The sequence below is a fragment of the Sorex araneus genome, chromosome 2, assembly GCF_027595985.1.
Source record: "Sorex araneus isolate mSorAra2 chromosome 2, mSorAra2.pri, whole genome shotgun sequence".
NCBI classification, from domain to species: Eukaryota; Metazoa; Chordata; class Mammalia; order Eulipotyphla; family Soricidae; genus Sorex; species Sorex araneus.
In genome coordinates this window covers 357,139,177-357,165,289 of record NC_073303.1, presented here as the reverse complement: position 1 = coordinate 357,165,289, position 26,113 = coordinate 357,139,177, and positions in this window count along the sequence as shown.

Below are 26,113 nucleotides of genomic sequence, written 5' to 3'. Positions count from 1 at the left end.
AACTTGGGTCGGTGACGTGCAAGGCAAACACCCTACCTGCTGTTATATCACTCCAGTCCATATATATGTATATATATATACATATATATATACACATATACATATATATACATATATATGGTTATGTATTTATTTATTTATTTGGTTTTAGGACCACACAGTGCTCTTGGCTCTGTGCTTAGGGATCACTCCCAGCTGTGCCCAGGGGACGATATGGGATGCCAGGGATCAAACCCAGGATTACTATGTGCAAGGCAAGTGGCCTGCCCGCTGTACTATATTGGTCAGGTGCCTAATGATGGTTATTTGGGAAGTCAAAGTTGCTCTGGTCGGGTCCTGGGAAGCTAAATGACAATCCTGACACAGCGGGTGAGAACAGTAAGGAGAGGGGAAAACTGGTCAGCTGGATGAGAGGAGAACCGGGAAAGCAAGGAGTTCAGCAGCCGAGAGAACTGAGTTCTCGTGCCAGGAGGCCGTTGACAGACAGGCCCCGAGACAGGTTGGCTGGAGCAGAGCCATCAGTGCCAGCAGTGAGACTGGGAAGGGGTCCGTGGAGCTGAGGAGACAGATCAGTACGTTAGTCGGGTTGTCGACACGGAGCCTGACGGTTCCTGGGCCGATGGCAGAGAGAGAAAAAGAAGAAAATCACATCTCAAGCAGCTTCCAAATGGGTCCCCAGAGTGTAACTGAGCACTTGCTGCATTTCAAGAGAGGATGAGCAGGTGCCCAGACTGGGGTTCCTCAGCCAGGCTTGTCCTGGGGGAACTGCAGCGTCTCAGATGGAGTCCATTTCTCCTCCATGGGCCCCGTACTCAGGAACAGGCCCTCTTGCTCCTCATCAATAAAGCTCGTTAGAAAGGCAGGCGCGGGGCTGGAGGGATAGTACCGCGGGGAGGGCGTTTGCCTGGCACACAGCTGATCCGGGTTTGATTCCCAGCATCTCATATGGTCCCCTGAGCACCAGGAGTAATTCCTGAGTGCAGAGTCAGGAGTAACCCCTGTGCATCGCCGGGTGTGATCCAAAAACCAAAAAAAAAAAAAGAAAGAAAGAAAAGGAAAATGAAAGGCAGGTGCCCACACACTGCTTAGTGGCGATCAGCCTGTCCTGGGGTCAGCACACTCAGATCAGTGTCTGTTCTTCAGGCCCCTTCCCCCCCGGATTCAGGTAACTGAGGAACCAGATCATTCCCAGAACCACACGGGAGCACTCAAGCTGGCACTCGGGCACTATGTCTGGGGGGCGCTATGTCGGGAGGAGGGGTGCAGGCCAGTCACCCTGTGCCTCCTTGGTCTGGGCCGTGCGCAGATCTCTCAACTCTGTCCTCCAAGTCTTCCTCCAGCCAAGCCCTCAGGGCTGCCGCCGTTGTAGCTCATTTCCAGCTGGGCTCCACCGGAGACATCTCTGTAGTTTACTGTTCTCATCTGCCACGTGTTGATTAAGACCATTTTCACCTTCGGGGAGCTTTCCTTATCCAGGCTTATTCTCAGAGTCAGGAAGTGTGTTACTGATGCGCTCCGATGGCCCGTAGGAGCCAAGACACTCACAGATAATCATCGATGGCTTAGCTTGTTCCAAGTCCACATTGTAAGTCCACATTCCTCCGAGACCAATGCAGCTCCTAGGGGTGGAGTTATCCAAGACTGCCCACAGCATGCGAGAGGCACACGGAGCTTCCGGGCTGAGGTACCAGCCTGGCTCTGCTTGTGCCTGCACCTTTCTGGACATGGTACCATGTTCCCCAGAGGACACGCAAGAATCTGCCTGGTGCTGATTCATGTGCTTTAAAGCTCCAGAAAATATGGCGACTAAAGCCACATGAAAACACCTGCCCTGGGTGTTTCTTAAGAAAGCTGGGGAGGGGCCGGAGGGATAGCACAGTGGGTAGGGCGTTCGCCTTGCACGCGGCCAACCTGGGTTCGATCCCCGGCACCCCATACGGTCCCCCAGGCACCGCCAGGAGTAACTCCTCAGTGCAAAGCCAGGAGTAATCCCTGAGTATCGCCGGGTATGACCCAAGAAGAAAAAATAAAATAAAATAAGAAGCTGGGGAGGGGCTGGAGTGATAGCACAGCGGGTAGGGCGTGTGTTTGCCTTGCACATGGCCGACCCGGGTTTGCTTCCTAGCATCCTATATGGTCTCTGAACACCGCAAGGAGCAAAGCCAGGAGTAACCCCTGCACATCACAGGGGTTTGCTTTTGTGACCCAAAAAGAAAAAAGAAAAGAAAAAAAAAGAAAGAAAGAAAGCTGGGGACTTTCTGGGAGCGAGGAGCAAGGCCACGACGGCCTCCTGTCTTTGGTCATAATCTCATCCTACTGCTCTTTGCTGGTCTGGCCTCTTCTCCTCTGCGGTCCCCTCTGGGTCACAGTGCCTCTCTCTTAACCTGCTGGCAAAGTGCCTGCCCGGGATGGCAGTGGTTGTGTCCCCGGTGCTCCTGAAGAAGGGCAGTATGAAGACAAGACTTCAAGTGCCATGGGGCAGCCACTGTTAATTGTTTCTGAAAGCACCACTAAGAAGCCAGGCTGGACCTTGAGACAAGCAGGCAGAAGCAGCCTAGAGGACAGATGGCTTATTTGGGGAGGAAATGGGTGTCCCACCAGCAGACGTGAGGTGACTCCATCAGGAAGAATGTGGAAGGGATTCTACTACTACGCAAAAATTATCCAATTTCGATCAAAATACAACGACAAACATCATATCCTGATACTTCTATGCAGTAAAGGAAGACTTGCTATTAAACTTGAAATATAGTGACAAAGAGGTTGAAGAATATCGTCACAGTTTCATTAGTTTATCTGTAGATACAAATGAGTATGTAGACTATTATGAATAAATCCAGTCCTGTTATCAAAGGTCGAGTGATCCTGGTCATTGCCACAGTGGTCTGAATAAAATCATCTGATGAGACGTTTTCATTCTCAATGTAGCTTCCCGTTCATTTCCCCAGCCCCGTGAACCCATTTCCCACTTTGTAAGATGAATTCTGTTATCTCTGCCAAAAGAAGACCTTTGCTCCAAATGATATTTCTATTACCAAATATTCTACAAAAATATTGTTTTCTTTCTTTACTCAAAAAAATATTTTCAATGTTCTGGTTCACCAATAGATTTAAGCAAACTCTGTAGATTACCCCTAACTGCAATGCATTCTAAAAAAGCCTTATCATAATTCCAGAAGATACAATAAAAATATACTATATGAAAAAAAATTATCCAACTTCTCAGGTGCCCTTTGACTCTGGGGTCCTGGATTCTGTGGCCCGGTACTCTGACAAGTTTCCAGCCTTAGAGGTGGAGTGGCTGGCAGGTGCGCATGTGTGCACAGCTGTATTTTTTTTTTCAGCTGTATTTTTTTAAATAAATTTATTTATTTTTAATTAATGACTCACCATGAGGGTACAGTTACGGATTTATACACATCTGTGCTTATGCTTCCCCCATACAAAGTTCGGGAACCCATCCCTTCACCAGTGCCCATACTCCACCACCAGTAAACCCAGCATCCCTCCCATCCTCCCCAATCCCATCTCCCCCCACCCCACCCTGTCACACACAGCTGTATTTTTGAGTATCCTTGCCACTTGTTGTTCATACCCTCCCAGTCAGAGCTGGAAAGGGATAGAAAAGCAAGTTTGGGTTACATGCAAATGGATACAGAATTGCAATGGCTTTAGAGACAGTTTTCAAAGCCCCGGGCACATTTGGTGTTGGAAGCACGTAGCCCCCTGTTTCCTGTGAGCTAATATGGAGCAGGAGTCAAGGAAGAGTAAGTGAAACAATGCGAGAGCAACTGTAAGGAAAAAGCATCCCTCCGTTGTTTTAGTGATATATATGTATATAACACGTATACATGTGAATGTGTGCACAAATGTATATTTGCTTGTATATTCGGAGAATAACCTCTAAATCTGTTTTCATTGTTGTTTTTCAGCTACACCTGAGGTGATCCAGGTTTACTCAGGGATCACTCCTGAGGGTGCTCAGGGGCCTATATATGGTTCTGAGGATTGAACCAGGGTTGGCTGCATGCAAGGCAAGTGCCTTAACCCCTGTACTATCTCTCTGGCTCCACCTCCAAATCTAATAACAGTGACTTTTAGGGAAGCACTGGGCCATTGAGTGTGAGAATCATTTACCACTAAATATTTTGGGGTATTTTTTCACTTCTGTGCCATATGTTTGTATTATCCACTAAACAGTAGAAATAAGAAAAAACCTTTCCCCTTTCACAGAGAAAAATCCAGTTAGCAGAAGGTGCCAAAGGAGCCAAACCACTCTGGAAAGGGCAGCCTTCAGCAGTCCTGTCACTGTCACTGTCGTCCCATTGCTCATCAATTTGCTTGAGCAGGCACCAGTAACATCTCCATAGTGAGACTAGTTGTTACTGTACTTGGCATATCAAATACGCCACTGGTAGCTTGCCAGGCTCTGTCATGTGGGCGGGATACTGTCAGTAGCTTGCCAAGCTCTCCGAGAAGGGTGGAGGAATTGAACCGGGTCGGCTACATGCAAGGCAAATGCCCTACCTGCTGTGTTATCTCCACAGTCCTGTGGAAGGGAATTATCACATTACCTTACAAAACAATCCTCTTTGGAAAGGAAAAACCCATGAGAAGTCCGTGTGGAGCTAGATGCCTCAGCTTGAATTTTTGTTTGAAATAACAAACAAAAAGGGGTTTCGTGGTCATGAGAGGCGAACAGTGGCATTGCCCAGGTTGCGGGTGTGCGCCCCTAGTTGCTGGATTCCTGGATGAGCAGTGCAGGTTCCTGAGCTGGGCTTTGAGGCTGCACCAGCTAGTCTAAAGGGAAGTGTAAGGACACTGGCTTCCCACAGCCTCCTGGCGAAGTAACCAGCCCCCACACTCCTGGTTCCATTCATTCTGCCTGTCCCATGCGTGTGTGAGGAAACCGCCCCAGAGCAGTGAAACCCAAAGGCTGGTCTTGGGAAATCAGAGTCTATCAAGGAAACCGCATCTGGGCTGGGCTAATACCTCAAGAGAACGACCCATATCCTGTTTTCTGCCGGAGCCTGGGCCGACTCTACCGGGTTCAGTGAATCATCACATCTCCACCCCGCACTGCTCAAAGCTCGGCTCCCTGAGCAGATGGTTCTGAGGTGAGCAAGCCAGTAAAATCTCATCTTCTGCCCTAACTCCAGTAGGCATCTGTTCATACAGGCAATGGGCATTCGCCTTACCCAATGCCAAGGTCTGAAAACCAGTGCAAGAGAGGTTTGTGTTCATCCTTAAAAAGCAAAACAGGGGCTGGAGTGATAGCACAGCGGGTAGGGCATTTGCCTTGCACTCAGCTGATGCGGGTTCGATTCCCAGCATCCCATGTGGTCCCCTGAGCACTGCCAGGAGTGATTCCTGAGTGCAAAGCCAGGAGTCACCCCTGAGCATCTTCCAGGAGTGACCCAAAAAGAAAAAAAAAGGAGCCTGGGAAAGAGTTCAAACAGGCTGGGATAAATGCTTGGCAGGCAGGAGCCCCACGCTGGACCCCCAGATGTGCGTGGTGCGCCAATCACTCACTGCTGGGAGTGACTCTTGAGCACAGATGAGGGAGGAGCTCTCTTTTCCCAATAAATACTGCACAGTTGTTGGCCCAAAACCAGAGAGATTGAGAGAGAGAGAGAGAGAGAGAGAGAGAGAGAGAGAGAGAGAGAGAGAGAGAGAGAGAGAGAGAGAGAGAAGAAAGAGAAAACATGCAGATGGGAAAGTGTGACTAAATTATGGAGACCAACTTTATCCACCTTTAAATCATAGTTGGGTGCTTAGGCTATTCATTTTATTTATTTCAGTTTGGGGGCCACACCCTGCAGTGCTAGGGCTACTGAACACTACTTTAGTGATTAAAAATGTTTTTAATTTTATTTTTATAAAGTTATTCACAATAATTTATTACATTCAATATTCCAACATCAATTGCACTCCATTACACCTTCTCACCACCATTATTTCAAAATTTCCCAACCACCATCCAAGCCTGCACCAATAGCCAGCCCTAAATAATTTATTTTGTATTGCTTGTTATGAAGAATTTGCTAAAAATGATCAAAAAAAGGTTTCCTTAGAAGAAAGTGTGTGAAATTGTTGCATCTCATCCTGGAGCCAGTAAGCCCTGATATGAGAGATCACTAATGTGTTGTTACAGGTTGAGTTTGTGTGCTAATATTTTTTTAATCAAGATTGGTTGCCTTCTACTTTACATCCCACCCATCAGTGATCTAGAGTATGAGATGTCACACGGCTGCATCGGCGCTCCAGGAATTCTAAAATTTTAAATAGGGTGATACAGCTGGAGTTAAATTTTTAACTGGATGGTGACTTTGGGGTCTGGAGGAATCTTCGCAGGTGTTTGATCTCTTCCAAGATTTATTTGTGAATCTTTGGATCATGCCGGTTAATGAGCTTATACTGTGCCAGAGGCAGTTCATGGGCATGGCTGCCAGACTCCTAGGAGAACAGGGGGATGTGGGAGGTCACCCAACCCCGACTCTGTGAGAGCCTGGCGATTTCAGTCACAAAGCCCACATACCTGAGTTCTTCAAAAGATCATTCATTAATGAGGGTCACCTGAGCCTGTAGAGTTCTTCTGTGAGCAGCGATTGGGCTCTGGAGGTGTTCAGCTGCCGGGGCTCTGTTTGGGCAGGTGGAGGGCTCACCTGCACTCACTCCAAGGGACCCTAATTAGGCATCTCTCTGCTAAAATTTTTTTGGTGCATAAGGATTTTATTTTAGAATATAAATATCCCAAGGTATAAGGTGAAGATTGAACTTCACTACCTCTAAGTTGCTAATTTTTTCTAGTACTATTGGCAGCTATTCCAGAATTATAAATATTTATATGGGTGCATTTGGTACAGCTGTGCTAGTTTATTTATGCCTTCCCTCACTTAATTTTTTTTTTTTTTGTTAAGCATACATGGGCTCTGGTACCAAAATGAGGGGTTTTTCTTCTGAGTACTTTCTTTAGATGCATATACAATTATTCTAAGGATGCTTCCATTGCTGAGAAGTTCTTGACTGATTTATCTTGGATATTAAGTTTGAATTATTATACCTATAGCACAGCGGGTAGGGCGTTTGCCTTGCACGAGGCCGACATGGGTTCGATTCCCAGCATCCCATATGGTCCCCTGAGCACCACCAGGGGTAATTTCTGAGTGCAGAGCCAGGAGTAACCCTTGTACATCGACAGGTGTGACCCAAAAAGCAAAATATAAATAAATAATAATGAATTATTATGCTTTGTAGTATCAGGGATTGAACCCAAAGTCTCACACATGCAAGGAAAGTGTTCTATGATGGACCTGAAAATTAAATTTGGAAGCAGCTTTTGGGCCACACAGAAAAACAGTCGGACAACTGAGAAAGACATGTCTTTCAGACCCCAGGTTTCATATTGCTGCAGGATTACCCCTTTATTTGCTAGGCATTGTAGTTTCAAGTAACTCCTTCCTGTTTCTAAAGAGAAAATACACTTGGAGCTGCATTGAAGATGGGAAAGATGGGTTGCAGTTCTGCTAGTGAAAAAAAATACAAATAATCTTTTAAAATTGAATTAATGTGGTTTATAAGACTGTTAATATTGGTATTTTAGAGGTATAATGTTACCACAGCTATTCTAAAATATCTATCAATATCTGAAATATATTCCAACACCACTGTTTACTGGTCCCCTCCTGTGTTCACCTCCCCAGCTGGTGATAGCCTCTGTTCTGTTGTCGGAGTCTGAGGGATTAGTGGACATTGTCTATGCCTTTCCTTTTTCCCTTTAAATACCACATGTATGTAAAACCATTGGTGTCTACCTCTCTCCTGACTTATTTCGCCTGACATGAACCCATCTATGTAGCAAAATTGCATTTTTTCTCATAGAAGAGTAGCATTCCATTGTGTTTGTATGTGTGTGCATATATAATGATGTATATTTCATTTTAATTTCTTTATTCACTCATTTATCATTAGGCCCTTGGGAGGTTTCCAAATCTTGGTTACTGTAAATATCACTACAATGAACATAGGCGTACATATATCTTTTTTTTAACTTTTAAATTGAATCACTGTGATTCATTAAGAACATTACAACGCTGTTCATGATTGGATTTCAGTCATGCAGTATTCAACACCCATCCCTCCACCAATGTACATTTCCCAGCACCAGTGTCCCCAGGTTCCCTCCCATCATCCCCCACCTTCCACCCCCTGCCTGCCTCTTATGACAGGTGCTTCTCTCTTTCTCTCTCTCTCTCTCTCTCTCTCTCTCTCTCTTTCTCTCTCTCTCTCACACACACACACAACATACACACACACACGATTTTGTGTTCTTGAGAAAAATGCGAAGGAGTAGAATTACTGAATTGCATGGTACCTCTATTTAAGAAAAAAACAATTTAGGGTGCCAGAGATAGTACAGCAGGTAAGTTGCTTAAATTGCATGCACCAGACTGGGTTCAATTCCCAGCAACCCTATAGTTCCCAGAGTCTACCAGGAATGATCCCTGAGTACAAAGCTAGGAGTAAACCCTGATCACTGGTGGGTGTGTCCAAAATCCAAAAACAGAAAACATTTTTTTAGAAGCCCTCTATTGTTTTTCAGGTCCAACATGAAGATCTTTAATCTATTTTGAATGGACTTTTGTATATGATCAAGGACTATTCCTGAAGGCTTTCAGGGGGCCATATGTGGTACCCGGATAGATCCTGGGTGGCCATGTGCAAGGTGGATAACTCATCCTTTCCTGTCCACAGGCTACAGCTTTCAAGTTGGTACTGTTTTGTTTTTGGTATTTGGGCTTTACTTGGCTGAACTCAGAAGTTGTGTGATGCTTAAATCAAACCTAGGGCCTCACCAATGCAAGGCAAGTGCTCTATTGAGCAAAATTTCTGGCTCTGGCCAGTTTCCTTATCCACAGTGGAGAATTTCTGGGAGATGTTGCCTGGGTTATTCAGAGAACTTTCTCGGGCAAGCCCCAAGCAGGATTCTCTATTTCACCCTGATTTTGATGCAATTTTTGTTGTGGGGTACCAAGAGCACTGCTAAATTGCTTCCTTTTCAGCCAGCTTGACTCTGCTATTGGTTCTTAAAAATCTCTGTGTTCTGAGTTGCATTTGATCAGGTGTCCACACACAGATACACAAACAAGGTTCACTCTTCTTTTTTTGGGGGGGGGTCACACCTGGCGATGCACAGGGGTTACTCCTGGCTCATGCACTCAGGAACTACTCATGGCAGTGCTCAGGGGACCATATGGGATGCTAGGAATCAAACCCGGGTGCAAGGCAAACGCCCTACCCGCTGTGCTATTGCTCCAGCCCCCAATGTTCACTCTTCTTGCTCTGCATAATTGACTAGGACTATACATTCAAATCCATTCTGACAAAAATGAAGTAAGAAAAAAAGAGTCCACACATTCAGGAGGAAGAGGCCTGCTAAGGGTCCTGGTTTCTAAGCAAACTCAGGGATCCTTTCCTTTCAGAAATAGACTCTTTGGACCCCAATACTCTGGGAATTGGAAGAGCCAATGATTCTTGGAACAGAATGAGTTCTGTCTGTCAGTAAGAAAGCCCACGGTGCCATTTAATTTCTTTCCCCTGGGGCCTTCCCCATGTATACAACAACACTGACTGGAGGAAAGAAATGCCAAAATTGATATCCCTCTGGATTTTATACATTTCCCAATTTTCTAATTGCTGAAGCTATTGCCAGTGAAACACGCTGAAAGAATGCCCCATGAGGAGAGGTCTCTGAACACACCACAGGATAGGATTGCAAATTTCAGTGATTACAAACAATTAAACTGGGCAGCCAACATGTAATTTTCTTTTTAGGCAAGGACATAGAATGGGAAACTACTTACTGGGCTGAAATAGATAGAAACAGAACCATTTCCCTTTGTGTAAAAATTACACTAGATCAAGTTGAGCTCACAGCTAATGTACTCTCCCCCATTTGCTTTTAAAATTGAGGGATGTGGAAATTAGTGAAATTAAATTCACAGCTGCATTAGTTGCAAACAGAAAAAAAAAAGGCATGTTTGGGCATAGAAAAGAAAGAAAGAGTTTGTTCATCCAAACAGTGAGAGAAGCAGGGATGGGCCTTTGGAGTCTACAGGTATAGCTGGAGTCATGGCCCCAAAGATAGCCAGAACTTCTCCCTTTGGCCTCTTTTTACACATGAACTTCACCTGGTCTCACTGCAGACCAGCCTTTCCATGTGTCAGAGGAGATTGATGTCCTCAACCCCTAAATGTTATTTCTGTTCCTAAGAGACACTGCCTTGTCATTGTGTTCAATCTTAAACTCAACCTTCCTGCTGTAGGGTTTAAGCCTAAAGGCGTGGGCGAGACCATGAGCATGATAGATTTCCACAGTTTCCTCACTGATGGACAAACAGTGTTTTGAGGATAGAGGTACCTTTTCTAAATCCCACAGAGATGCCATAAAAGTTGGTAGAGTCCCTCACAGGTTCTGATTGGCACGGGATGGGCTAGGTCAGATTCCTACCCCTGGGCCAACCAACTTCAGTCGTAGGACTGAGGTCAGTTAATAAGATGACAGCCTTCATGGGATCCATAAAAGTAAAAGAGAAGCCATTAAAAGAGAAAGGCGGAAAACAAAAAAGAGAAAGGAGGTAGAGTTACTTAAAGTCACTTAAATCGAGCAGACTATATATTAATTGTCCATTCTACCAGTGTAGCTATTTTATGAGTCTATTGTATATTTCCTATTTCCTTTGAAAAAAATCTTCCCCTTTTACTAAATTTACACTCTGGTAGTGCAGTGACAGGGCTCCATATAGTCCCAGAGCCAGGAGAAATACTATTTGATTAAAGAATATATTCACTTATTGGATATTTAGTCTGAATAGTCATTTTTGTTGAATTGGTTGACTTCTTTTCTTCAGGTATGATGTCATCCATACAAGATTCTCTGACCCGTGCTGTTTTTCTTGCTTAAAGACTTAGTTTAATGGACTTGGTTTAATAGACAGTGGAGCCACTAATTAAACAGCCTCCTTAGAATGTTCTTTTTGCTCTGTACCTTTTCTGCTCCTCTGAAAAAAGGGAGGAAACTGCATTTGTGCAAAGCTATCTCAAAAAGGTATTATGACATCCAAAGAGAAAAACTAAAGATCGTGAAAATGTTTGTACATAGGAAATGCAATAATTTATATTAGGAATTTATGGTCAATCTTTAGGCATTAACTGGTAGCAAGACTTCCCTTGTAAGTAAATGATAGTTGACTTCTACTAGGGAACTGTGTTGTTTGGGAGAATTAAAAATCATGAATGGTAAAGTAGGGTCAATGGTGGAGGGGAGATCAGTCAGATGGTGGGATTGGTGGTGTTGGAACATCAAAAGCTTGTAATAGTTGTATCATGAATAACTTTGTAAATCATGGTGTTTAAATAAAGTAAAATCAATAAACATTCAAAACAATAATACATAAAAATTAAAGCATGAGTTTAAATGATCCTACGATATACCAAAAGATGCTAGCCAAGGGAAAGGAAATATTTTCTAGTACCAAATCATAGTTTATATTCATATTGTGTATTCATTCTAGACTTGGGTATATTGAGATACATTTTCCAACCAAATTTTTCAGGCTTTTCTTCATTTTCATTTATATGAATTCTGCATCATTTCCCACTCTTTAATCTTAATAATGTTGTTAGTGACACTAGTTACCACTTACTGAATCTTACAGGTATGATTCTGAAAGAGCCCCCAATACGCCATCGGGCTACACTAGCATGCGACAGGGACAAATGGAAACGTTACTGGCTCCCGCTCGAGCAAATCGATGAACAACAGGATGACAGTGATACATACAGTGATTTACTAAATATTACTAATTCAGTCAATACTAGACTTACTGTAGAATTCCAATTATATCTTCCAATATCCCCATTTTATATGTGCTATTAGTATCTCTGTTTAATAAATAGTGGGAAAGACACATTGACAGAAAATGGTGGAGCTGAGATTGAAAATCATGCGTTATAAGCATGTGCTTGTCTGAAGATGTGATGAAGTCACCCCAGGACATTGTTACTGGCTTAGAGCTATCATCTTGTCACTCACTGTTTAAAAATGTTGTTTGCTTTTTTGAGTCACTCTTGGTGGTGCTAGGAGGGGAGGGGAGGGGTGGAGCAGGTGGCCCTGGGCACTGAACCCAGGTGGTTGAACCACCTTCCCAGCCCATCTTGCCACACTGAAAGTAGATTCTGTGTCATTACTTTTTATGATGTTATGGGCTGGAGCAATAGCACAGAGGGTAGGGCATTTGCCTTGCATGCCGCCAACCTGGGTTCGATTCCTCTGCCTGGCAAGCTACTGAGAGAATCTCGCCCGCACAGCAGAGCCTGGCAAGCTACCCATGGGGAATATGATATGCCAAAAACAGTAACAACAAGTCTCACTTGGAGACATTACTGGTGCCCGCTTGAGCAAATCAATGAGCAACAGGATGACCCTGATACAGTGACGGTTGTCATCATGCTTTGCACATAGTGTGCACTCAGCACATGTCAGGCTCTGCTACATTCTTTATGGGCTTAAACCGACAATTTGATTCTCATAACAAAACCCAGAGGCCTTTGTCTCATTGTGATATCTGTTTGAGGAAGAACTTGATGTTTAAGAACATCAAAGCAGAGGGCCGGAGCGATAGCACAGCGGGTAGGGCGTTTGCCTTGCACGCGGCCAACCCGGGTTCGATCCCCAGCATCCCATATGGTCCCCCAAGCACCACCAGGAGTGGTTCCTGAGTGCAAAGCCAGGAGTAACCCCTGAGCATCGCTGGGTGTGACCCAAAAAGCAAAAAAAAAAAAAAAAAAAAAAGAACATCAAAGCAGGGTCGGAGAGCTAGTAGAGCAGGTAAGGTGCCTGTCTTGCACGTACCCGACCCAGGTTCGATCTCTGACACCCCAGAGAGTCCCCTGAGTTCCAGCACGACTGATCCCTGAGCATTAAGCCAGGAGTAAGCTCGGGTATGCCCCCAAAACATAACAAAAAGAAGATTAACGTGATTGCAGTGATTTGCCTAAAGTGGTGCCTTCAAGCCAAGACCCCACATCCTGAGCTCTTCTCTATTTTACTAAGTCCCTGCCCTACAGCCTCCGAGGCTTCTGAAACCCTGACTTTAAATTCAGAATGAGAGAGGCCTGGGCTCTCTTCCTGAGCATGTCCTGGTGTCCCTAAGTTCAAACCCGTGAGTCTTCACTCTAGTTTTCCGCAAAAAACAGCCTGTGAACTTATCTCCAAACTGAATTCTCTAAATAGCCTAATAGATCATAATTTTAATTCAACTTTTAGAGTCTTTCTAATTTGTGTGATCTAGGAGTTTCAAAAAAAAGGGAGGTTAATTTTCCACACCATGATCATAGATTGTTCCATTTTTCTTTGTAAATGTCTATGTTTTTAGTGTATATTAAAAGACTGTGTGGTTTAACACATGCAGTTTATGATTATTGTTTATTCTTATTGTTACCTCATTTATTATGTGTTGTACCCCTTACTCCTATGTGGGATTTTTATGCCTCATATTTTATTCTATTTAATATCATTATAGCCATTCCAATGTATTTAAGGATAACATTTGCATGGTAGATTTTTGCCATCCTTCTATTAAATTTTCTGTGTATATAAATGAATTTTAAATTTCTGAAAATCTCTATTTTTACTACGTGAATTTAATCCTAAAATTCTTATTACATTTAAACTTCTTTCTAGTATTTTTCTTCGTGTTTTTCCTTCACCCAGATTTCCTTTCATCCCAGACTTCTGTGGACAGATAACACTTTCAATCTTCCTATTTTTAAGCTCCTGTTTGGGAAGTTACATATTTTCCCCCTTCCCTTCTCTCTACTGCTGTTGTTGCACTGATCTGGAGACACACACCTGGTTTTCTCGTGCCACCAAGGATTGCACACTTTTTTGGTGGCACCAAGGAGCACAACTGACAGTACTACTCAGGATATCACTCAGCAATGTGGGATGGTTCCAGAGATCGAATGTGGGGCCTTATGCCCTCAGAGCAGGCACTCCACCACAGAGCTACAGTCTCAGGCTCTGTGGAAATGTTATTTTTATTCTTTAGAGTGGTTACTCTAAACATTTAATTTCTACATATTTAACTTTCAAATCTAAAGCACGAGATTCAAGATTTTTATCCTTCTACAAAACTGAAAGGGACATGAATACCATTTACATGTTGAACTCTGTGCCCCATCTTGTTAGTGTTAGCCCAGGATTGTTTTGTTGTTGTTGTTCTGTTTTGTTTGGGGCTCACGTCTCATGGTGTTGGGAGGGGGGCTACTTCTGGTGGTGCTCAGGGGGCCGGGAGTTGCTGGTGACCAAACCTACGGATCCAGCGCACAAAGTGTACCTTTCAATCCTTTGAGCCATCTTGTTGGCCCTGGATTATTAACTTATAACACACTTTTCTATTTATCCAGAATCAGTGCAAAAAGTCCTTTTCGGGGTCTGACAGTGACTCCCCCTTGCTGCAGAATGTGGGCTTTTGATCACGTGGGGACCACGAGTGGAAAAGCTAGCAGATTCTCAGGGCAGGAAATGGGACAAAATCTAACCCTCTCTTCTGCCTCGTTTGCCGTATCAGGACAAGGTGCCAAAAGGAGAGCAATGTCACAGCCTGCTCTGCACCCAGACCTGAAAACTATAGAGGTGCCATCGGGATTCCCATTGTGGGAACCAACCTACTCTGGCAGTTCTGGGTCCCTCACTGGAATGTTCCCTCTTGGATTGAAGGTGAAGATGCTCTTGTGTGTCCTAACCCTGTCCTGTGACTCTCCCCACCCCAGTGGACAACAGCCCACCGGTCATGGGGACATGGGGAATTTTCCCATTCTCATTCTTATTATGGCTCTGATTACAAAAATTAATAGCCCCATCTTTTTGATCTTACATCAGTTATTTTTATTTATTCAATATTAAATTATGGAAATATTATTACATACTGTGTATGTAATTCTTTTTTTAATTTCATGCCTCCATTTATCTCTCTTTTCTTTTTCTTTTTTTGATTTTTGGACCACATCCAGTGGTGCTCAGGGCATACTCCTGGCTCTGTGCTCAGGGATCACTCTTGGGGGTGCTCAGGGGGCTATGTGGGGTGCTGGGGATCAAACCAGGGTTAGCCTTGCAAGGCAAGCACCCTATTTGCTCTGGCTCCTCGTTTTGAGATGGGAGTTGGTGTCTATCTTTTGTTCCTTGTTGGTAGTTTGTGATTAGTTTTCCCCATCCTCACACCAGGGTTCTAATCTAGAACAAGGTTTTATGTTTGGTCTATCCGAGGATGCTTCGGATCCAGAAGGGTGGGGGGCCAGTTTTTGTTCCTGGTTGTGGTTCTGTATCTCCATCTCCTCTAGCTAGCTTTCCCTGTTTGCTGTAAGAGCTGTTTAAGGTAGCACTTCAGTCAACAACAATTCTCTTTTATAGCCTTCTTTCATGGCCACGTGAGTGTTTCTGGCTTTAATAACCCCACACACACGGAGTGTGCTTGGTTCTCATTATATTGCAGGGGCTGAAATCCTCACCTGAGACTGTTCAGCAAAAAGAGCTTCCACGTGCTTCTTACCACCACATACGAGTACTGCTCGTGTCTACTCAAACACCGTCCTCTCTTCAGTTATAATAGACCCGTGTTTCTCAACTTAAAAAAAAAAAAAGACCACCCTCCTTAAGGATTTTTAGATACGTATTTTTCCTGATTATGCCATATGAAAGGTTGATGCCACCAATACACTGTTACTTTCATGAGTTGTATACAACTGTCTGCGCTACACATGTTAAAAGCATATAAACCAATTTTCATCCCATGTAGAATATGTGAATCAGGTAAATATCCATGCTACCATCTTAGGTTAACCTTGCTGTGCACCAGGTCCGATCTCTTCTCATCAGCTCAGGGACGTCACTCCTACGGCTTTCTCTTCTTTATCTCCCCAGTTTCTAGTAGGTTACTGCCTTCAGCCTACAGAAATGTAGTCCTTCCATCTGATAGACATCCTTCCTTAAGCCCCCATGTTAATTTCATTACTGATCTCAATCTCTACTCAAAAGGCTGTCTATCTTTGCTGTCTTTCTTTCACCTCCCATTCTCTCTTTAACCTTATCTAATCAGACTTTCATCTCCATGACATGACTATCCTACCATTGTCAGAGTATCAGTGTCCTCCATCTTTTGTCCAAAGGTCATTTCTCAGCCTCCTTTCCCTGATCTAACAGCAGAATTAGGCTCAGAATAGCTTTAATTTGGTTTTCCCTTAGTGCCTTACTCTCCTGGGCTGGGTCCGCTTCATATTCACCACTTGTCAATGGTGGACTTCTCTTCTAGGAATGACCCTGTGACCTTCTATTGCTGATAACCACTCTGAGATAAGCTTAACTGGGCGACACTTTGTTTATTTTGTTAGTTTGAGGGCTACCCAGCTGTGCGCAGGGCTTATTTTTGGCTCTGCACTCAGGGATCACTCCTGGTGGGAGTCACGGGACCATCAGGGATGCTGGGAACTGAAACCAGTTCAGAGGTGTGCATGCAAGGCTAGCACCCTTTCCACTGCACAATTGCTCCAGTTTCTGGTCTTGCCCTTTAAACGCTATTCATTGTTACCCTTCCCATCAAGAATTGTGGTTCTCTCTCCCTTAAGTCTGGGCTTTGTGATTATTTGCCAAGAATATGGAGGTGGTGATGCTGTGTCAGTTTTCAGGCCAAGTACAGTCCTCTGTCTTTCTCAGGATACTCACTTCAAGTTTCTTGAGCTGCTACCTACACTGCTGCAGGGACCAGGTATAGGCGTGTGGGCAAGAGCCAATATAACCCATAAGACATGTGAGTAAATATAAGAACCATGCGCTAAGTAAACCTGCCCTCCAACCTTTGTGCTTCCCAGCTGAGACCCCAGACATAGTGGAATAGTTCATGGGAGCGACCTCACTGTCTTCTGCCCCTTTCTTATCACACAGAATCCATAGTTGTGTTAGACTCTGTTTGGCAGTGGCTTGTTATATACCAATGATAGCTAGACCAGTCTATTCTTTTTATTTTTTTTGCTTTTTGGGTCGGGCTGGAGCGATAGCACAGCAGTTGGGCATTCACCTTTCACGTGGCTGACCCGTGTTCGATTCCTCCGCACCTCTCGGAGAGCCCGGCAAGCTACTGAGAGTATCGAGCCCTCGTGGCAGAGCCTGGCAAGCTACCCGTGCGTATTGGATATGCCAAAAACAGTAACAAGTCTCTCAATCAGAGATGTTACTGGTGCCCACTCGAACAAATCGATGAGCAATGGGATGACAGTGATTACAGTGATTTTGGGTCACACCCGGCAATGCACAGGAGTCACTCCTGGCTCTGCACTCAGGAATTACCTCTGGTGGTGTTCAGGGGACCATATGGGATGCTGGGAATCAGACCCGGGTCGGCAGCGTGCAAGGCAAACGCCCTACCCGCTGTGTTATCACTCCAGCTCCAAGACCAGTCTATTCCAATAATTACTCCTTCTTTCCCAATTCTTTATATTCCCATGGCAAAATCAATCAAATAACCTGAGCCAATCCAACTTTCCTTATTCTGTACTGCAACCTCATAGCTTAATATAACTCAGATTAAGAGACCATCTCTCAATCCCTCTCTTCCCACCATTCTCTCCCTTGCCCACTCTTTTCCTCCTTGCTCTGCCTGTACTGGCTTGCAATGCTCCTGCCTCGGGGTCATGGTACTGGTGCTTCCCGCAGCTGCAGAGTCTCCTCCAGGAGATACTAGATGGTTGGCTCTTCTCCTCCAGCATCTCTTAGCTCCAATCTTACCTTCTCAGTGCAGGTTTTTGGCTTTTCTGAGGGACCTACTGAAGACTGCCCTCATTCCCACCGCCCCCCGTGTCCAATTTTCTTTCCCTGCTCTAGTCCTCTGTACCAGGCTATGTCTGAAATATGTGACCCATTTTCCTTGTTTTTTTTTCCCCACAACCAGAATGCACACTCTGAGTAGACAGACACTTTTGCTTGTTTTGCTTATAGCCACTTGCAATTTTCCTAAGGGACAATTCCTAATAGATTTCAGGATGAGTGACTCTCCACCCTGGGAACGTGTTTCTGTGAGCCCACGAGGTCCTGCCATATGAGTTCCCCTGCAGAGGAGAGTCTGACCGACCACATTCTTCAGTGATTCTCCTTGTTCCACCTTCGGGCCCCTCTCAAATGCAAATCCCTGCCACTTGGCTTCATTGCTTTTCCTGGAATTTCTGAACAGTATTGTCTTTAGATCCAGGCAAAAGCACCCTATTCCCGGCTGCAATTCTTTTCTTCGGCCCATCCCCTACCTCCCATTCCTGGAGTCCCCTGCAACTTAGTCCCATCTTGCAGAGCTAAGCCAGCTCTGCAGGGGACAGCCCATGCCTTACAATAGTATGTCTGCCCCCATGCTCTCCTGCAAGCCAGAAAGCAGAAACAATACCCTAGTCAGAGATATGCAGCCTTTCCCTGTGGCTGTCAGCGGCTGATGAGCCCTGGACCTTAGAAGGCTTCATCACTTTCCCTACAGCTACAGAGCAGATAGGAGGGTACCCAGCTCATCCCTGCTTAGCACATCTACATGCGGCCTAAGGTGCCCACATGTCTGCACTTTGTGTATATGTCCTGGTTTTCAACTCACCTAGAAACATCTTACTGGTCATAGATAGGTTATTTTTATCTCTATGGGGCCGATGTGATTGAGAACAAACACTCTCCCCACTTTATTCCCTCTGGAGTTATCTCGAAATTAAATGAGATTAAGCAGCTTTAAAGGCTTTGCACAATGAGAGAATGAGTAGCAAATGTGTATGCCTGTTCTTTCACTAGCCTTCTCCACACCAGCTTCCATATTCCCAATGAGCTCAGAGTTCCACTGGGAGAGAAGGAACCATTCATGTCACCCCTGATATACTTCATAGCTCACAGGGGGTATTTTACATACACGTTTAAGAAATAAGTGTTATTGATACCAGGGTTCTGAACTGAACCAGAGAATATGAAGATTTCCAAAGAGAAACTATTTAAGAAATATTTTAAATATAAAAGCAGCCTTGTGGGCCAGAGAAATAGTTCAAAGGGCTGAGTGCATGCTTTGTATGCAGGAAGCCTGGACTTGGTTCCTGGGGCCCCAAGATCCCTGAGCACTGAGGGGAGAGTTCCCTGAGCACATAGTCAGGAGTAGCCCCAGAGCATTGCTACAAATTTACTAACAAAATCACTTAATATAGGACTCTTTTAAAAATTATAGTTATGCTAACAAATTATTGATTCTCTGAATTACTTCTGATGCCTACTTGCCTACACAGGTAATTGATTAAATAATATATACTATATTTTTTTCTTTCTTCACAGCTTACTTTATTTGCCACTTCATGCCTGCAAGTGAGGAAGCAAACATTATGAATCACTGGGTAACTTCACAGCTCCGAGCAATCTTTTTGACAGAAGAGGGACTCTTGTGTTTATTAAATAATCAAATACAATCATTTTGAACTTTACCATTCTTACACGCTGATACCAAATTAGAATTTTTTGATTAAAAGGGAGACACAATTGTCTCTTATAAGAAGAGACAATTTTGTGCATTTTTCAATATTGTGCATTTTTTTTAACAAACCCTAGCTTGTCATTTTAGAAGGTCAAACAATCAGTGAATATTCCGTTCAGGTGAATTGTAGATTCTTCCCCTTCAAGTCATAGTTCTGTGCCTTCTTTGGCCTTCAAAGCTCTGAGCAGCATGGTGCATCTTATTCCTTTCTCTCTCTCCACACCTCTCATGCCTCGCCTCTCTCTTCCTTCGTCCCACTCAGCTAAGTCTTGTTTCTGGTTTTCTTTGGTTTCCTGACTCTGACTGTCTTTCTCCTGACACTGTCATCCTAGTTGGGCTGCTGCTTCTCTCTTCCCACCTTGTTGATGACGTGGGTTTGAGCACAGCTACAGTACTGACGTCTGTGGGGGAGGTTGTTGTGCTTGTCACACACTTGATTGTGGTCCTCTGGTTTGCTTGCGGGGCTCGAGCGAGTGGTGCTTATACTGAGCTGCAGGGCTCAGAGCAGGGGGAGGGCATTGCAGTGTACCAAAGACTAAACACGTGGGTTATAATATTGGGGTCTCTGCTGGAAGGTGGGGTGGTGGCAGGGACTGAATTCTCAGCCTTATTCCTGCAAGGAGGGTGCACTATCACTTGAGTCACTTCTCTGGGGCCCATAGAGTTCTCTTCTGGGAAATCTGCCCTGACATCCAAGGCCCAGTGTCCCCCACAGCTGTTTTCTCTAACAGGATCAAAGATCCCCAAGGCCAGTGCTCTGTCCTTCTCATCCCAGCAAGGTACATTTTCCCTAATACAGAGTGGATGGACCATCCAGGAGCTCATGGATCTGATGGATGAACAGAAAGCTTGACTCTCTAGTGTCTTTGAACAGAAGTCACAAAATACCATGGGAGAGATCACTGTTTCATTCTTTCAGTGAAATATTTTCTATGTTGGCAATCAATTCCAACAGTAGCAAGACTGGATGTTTGCCAGACCTTCCTTCAACATCCATTAAATAATCCTTTATAAAAAGCCTGGCAGCATCTTGTAAACTGATGGATAGAATGCTCAGACAGAGCATCTGAAGTGGGGAAAAATTTTAGAATGAATTTGTAATCAGGAAAATAGTAAGAAAAAAAAACAGCAACCCCAAAACAATCTTATTGCACATAGCAGCATTATTTGTAAGTCAAAAGTGAAACAACTGAAATGCCTATCAACTGCATGGATATATAAAGTATGTTTATTCCATTCATATTCAAAGGATGGAATATTATTTGACCATGAAAAGAAAGAAAGTATTGAGACATACTACTACATAAGTGAACCTTACAAATATTATGTAAAGGAGCTAGAGAGATAGTACAGTGGGTAAAGCCTTGCTTGCGGCCAACCCTAGTTTAATCTGGGACACTGCATATGGTCCCCAAGCACCACCAGAAGTGATTCCTGAGCACAGGGTCAGGAGTAAGCCCTGAGAACAGCTGCTTAAGGCCAACAAACAAACAAAATCAGTATCAAGTGATAGAAACCAATTGCATGTTTTTATTTATAGTTAGCATCTAGAATAGGCATGTTTATAAAGACAAAAAAGATACAGAAGGGTTTTGGTTAGCAAGGGGTCAGGTAAAGGAAAGGAAAAATGGGGAGTGAATGTTAACAGTATGGGATTTATTTTGTAGGTGATGTAAATGTTCTAACTTAGACTGGGGTGATAATATTAACTCTGCTAATATTATATAAAATAAACACATTAAATTGTATCGCTTAGTTGGGAAATTATATGACACATGAATTATATCTCAAAATAGCTATTATTAAAAATAATAGAGCTGGAGAAGAGTTAAATTCAAGAGCTAAGATGCATGTCTTGCATGTAATTGACCCGAAAACCACGTTGTCCCCCAGAAGATGCTTCCTGGAGAACCCCGCAGCACTGCTGTAGTGGTCTGGACAATTCCCGGCACCACAAGGCCTGAGCAGCATTGTACCCTCAGGACCTTTGCACTGAACTGTTGGCCCAGTTGATCAAGAATACAGGGAGGATCTAGGACTTGCTGAGCATTGTTAGACACCTTTCCACAATACACACACAAAGAGACTAGAAAACATTATTTGCAAATATATACCTTAGTAGGCTGTGCAGAAACTTTTTTATTGTTTTAGTTTCGGGGTCACACCTGGTGGTGCTCAGTGGTTACTCCTGACTCTGCACACAGGAATTACTTCTGGTGGGCTCAGGGGACCATATGGGATGTCTGGGATTGAACCTGGGTCTGCTGTGTGTAAGGCAAGAGCCTTACCTGTGGTACTATCTCACTCAGGCCCAAGTACAGAAAATTTTCTAAATAATGTCTACTTGTATTTGGGGGCTACACTCAATGGTGCTCAAGGGTTTTGCCTGGCTCTGCGATCAGGGATCATTCCTGGCAGGCTTGCAGGAAACATATGGGGTGCTGGGGATCAAACCTGGGTCAGCCACATGCAAAGCAAGCACCCTACCCATTGTGCTTTCTCTCTAGCCCTAAATAATGTCCATTTTTAGTGGTTCTACTTGGTACATCTTTTAAGTGAAAAGCCATGTCTAAAAGCTGAATGTTTTGGGTCTGGAGCGATAGCACAGCGGGTAGGGCGTTTGCCTTGCACTCGGCCGACCCGGGTTCTAATCCCAGCGTCCCATATAGTCCCCTGAGCACCGCCAGGGGTAATTCCTGAGTGAAGAGCCAGGAGTAACCCCTGTGTATCGCCGGGTGTGACCCAAAAAAAAATAAAAGCTGAATGTTTGAATTCCTGTGTACACAGGCCAGGAAGCTAAACTCAGTGCTGACCAATCATTGGAAGAGAAATCATTAATACAAGGTGTGAAAGATGCCAGCAAAAGTGAGGGCATATGACGAACTCAAGGGAAGGAGTCACCAACATTATGAGTGGTTTGGTTATTCACAGGACCAGTTCATGGGGGAAGAAAGCAGCCAAATAATAGGGGTAGTGTCAAACAGAAAGGCATACCTGGGGACTGATAGCTTCTTGGGGGGTGGATTTCTCTCTGCCTGGTCATTCAGGCACCAATGTGGTCAGCATAGTTGGGAGAAGCTCTGCTGTCTGAGGCTTAGGATGGCCATGTGTCTTGGTCTCCAGGAGCAACAGTGCCAGCGGTGTCAGTGGTGAGAAGAATCAGTGTCCAGTGCTTTTGAATTAGGAGTGGAAGCTGAGGCATCTTGTGTTGGAAGGTGGTGACAGATATGGTCATCTAAAGGAACCAGGGTAGCTAGAAGAGTTCATAAGCAGTGACAGAGTGAGAAAAGTATATACTATGTGCATGATCTCTAGACCAAATGGCCATGGGACTTTGGACCTCACTTTCCTTATCTGTAAAATCAAAGCCATTGATCAGACTCCATGATTATAAGAGGGCAAGGAGAAGTGGATATGAAACCCTAAATGTAGCTCAGACCTCCTTTTAACTATATCAGCCACCACAGAAGTCTTTAGAATACATTGATAATAATAATCTCTGCCACCATTAGTTACATTCTGGCCACTCAACAACTAATACAATTGTCAGATTCCTCCAGCAATAAATATGCTTTTTTTTTCACACCTGAGGACTGTTTATAATAAGGACAAATAATCAGGGCTCATTAATTCAATCATCAGGGCACTGATTATGCATCAATTGTCAACTCTAGTCAGTTATGTTAAATAAACTCTTCAGTCTTGATCAGAGCAATTATGCTAACATCCCTGAAAGTTTCCAGGAGGATTATACTTTTATACACTTATCCTGCCTAGCAACAGTCTGGCTCAGTCAATATTGTTAGCCACAGACAATTATAATCAAGTAATAAGGCCTTATTATTGACATACAGCTATCAAATTATTCCTTCTCATAATAGAACTTTAATTAATTTTTCCCCTAGCATGTGAGGCCAGCTTCCACGCTGTGGAGTAATGCTCCTGAATACCAAACTTTTAAGTTAGCATAAGTTTTATTTTTTTGCGGGCTGGAGCGATAGCACAGCGGGTAGGGCATTTGCCTTGCACATGGCCGACCTGAGTTCAATTCCTCCGTCCCTCTTGGAAAGCCCAGCAAGTTACCGAGAGTATCCGCATGGCAGAGCCTGGCAAGCCACCCATGGTGTATTCGATATGCCAAAAACAGTAACAAGTCTCACATTGGAGATGTTACTGGTGCCTGCTTGAGCTAATCGATGAGCAATGGGACGACAGTGACACAGTGATGTTTCAGAGTTTAGACATTGACTGCTTTTTCCAATCTTCTTGCCACCCTCCACCACCTCCCCCCATTAGATCTCACATGACATTTCATAGGACCACTCATTGCACTGGAGCCCAAGTGTGATTTTTTTTCCCAGTAATATTCTAGCTGGTGTTGGATTAACTATCCAATTGATTGATAATTAATGCTTTTAAACACATAAATTAGAAATATAGTATTGTTAGATTCCTGAAGTGATGAGAAATATAGCTTGTTTTAGTAAAAGAAAATTTGTAAAAATTGTTATTAAGTTTAATGAAGTTGTTTAATAATTACATTTAATATTCCAACACCAATCTCACCACCATTACACCTTCTCACCACCATATTTAGTATGTTTCCAGCCCCAAACTCTGCCCCCAGGCAGGACATAAATAATTTATATTGTACTGCTTGTTATGAATAATCTGCTAAAATGATTCAAAAAAGTTTTCTTAGAGGTAAGTCTGTGAAAATTGTTGTATTTCACCCTGGAGCCATTAATCCCTTGTATAAAAGATTACTAATGTATCGTTCAAGGTTGAGCCTTGTGTGCTTTTAGATCTATACATATATATTTTTTTCTCCCCAAGATTGGTTGTCTTCTACTTTACACCCCATCAAATGTGTTGTGCTACTCTTGGTACATCAGTGGTATAAAGTCTGAGATGTCCAGGAATTCTAAAATTTTACATAGTTATCTTGCTGAGGTTAAATTTTAAAACTGGATGGTGACTTTGGGATCTGGAGGCATCTCTGAAGCATGTTACTAAGTTTTTCTCTCTTCCAAGATTTTTTTTTTCATGAGTCTCTGGATCATGGCCACTAATGAGCTTATATGGTACCATGGGCATGACTACCAGGCTACCAGAGGCAGTTCATGGGCATGGCTACCAGGCTACCAGAAGTATAGCAAGATAGGGAGAGGTCACCCATTCCCGACTCCCTGCGAGCCTAAAGATTTCAGTCACAAGTCCTACATACCTGGGTATTTCAGCAGATTCACTCATCGATAAGGTTCATCTGAGTCTGTGGAGATCGGCCGTGAGCATGGTAGCAATTGAGTTCTGGAGGTTTTTGGCTACTGGAGCTTCATTAGAGTGGGGAGGAGAACTCACTTGTGTCCCTCCAGGTTGCCCCTGATAAGACAGTCTTGGTACAGGATCCAGAGGTATCTCTATGGTCTGTTCTATAGCTTATTTTGCCAATTATTTTTCTCTTAATTAGAATGTCACTCTCTTTGAACCTAAAATATCCTATGTGTTATGCTTTGTTTTCTAGAATGATTTTGACCCATGTAATGAGATTTTTCTCAGCATGATTAGCAAATATTTTTAATAGTCATATAGCACATACCTGATATGTACCTGATGATTTTTTTGCTTGTATTATATGTTTTATTTTTGACTCACTTCCCATAAGATGTTTCGTTTTCTTCATTGTTAACAACTAGCATGTATGGAGAAGCAGGTGTACACATCTTCAATGTAAGTTCATTTGAAATATCCATTTTCATTGTATAAACATAAAAATCCAGATGGTATTAGATTTCTTGTTATGTACAAGAAATAACCCCACCTATTGATTCCTTGCAATTTATTTAAGCAGTCTTCTTTCAGTTGCAAATAGTTAGATCTTTCCTTACAATGTAATATTCACTGCAACTTAGTTCTACCAGGATAAATAAATAGAGAGATGGGGACATTTTCAAATACCCACTAGTTATGTTGAGGATATCAGCAAACTTGAAAGATGGTGCCAAGTTGTGCAGAATGCTTGCAGATTCATGAGACACATATAGCATTTTCCCGTTTACGAACACAGCGTTTATATTTTCTTTCCAATTACTTAGTATTTCATTATGGGTGTGAGAAGACAAATGACTGAGAACAAGATGTTGCCCTTGTCCCTCAGGACTTTACAATCTAAATAGAGATATAACATAAACACCAGAGAAGTTTTTTTATTTTTATCTTTTTAAATGTTCACTAAACTAATAGGCTGGGGCAATAGTACAATGGGGTAAGATATTTGCCTTTCATGCCGTTGGTCTGGATTTGATCCCCAGCATCCTATATGGTCCCTTGGGCACTGCCAGGAGTGGTTCCTGAATGTTGACCCAGGAATAATTCCTGAGGATCGCTGGGTGTGGCCCCCCAAAACAGAACAAAACAAAACAAAACAACCCCCAAATACAAAACCAACTACAAAGCTAAAACAAAACCCACAGCTAAGACATTAATCAAAGTGAACTGTCACAATATGTGTATTATTCTGAC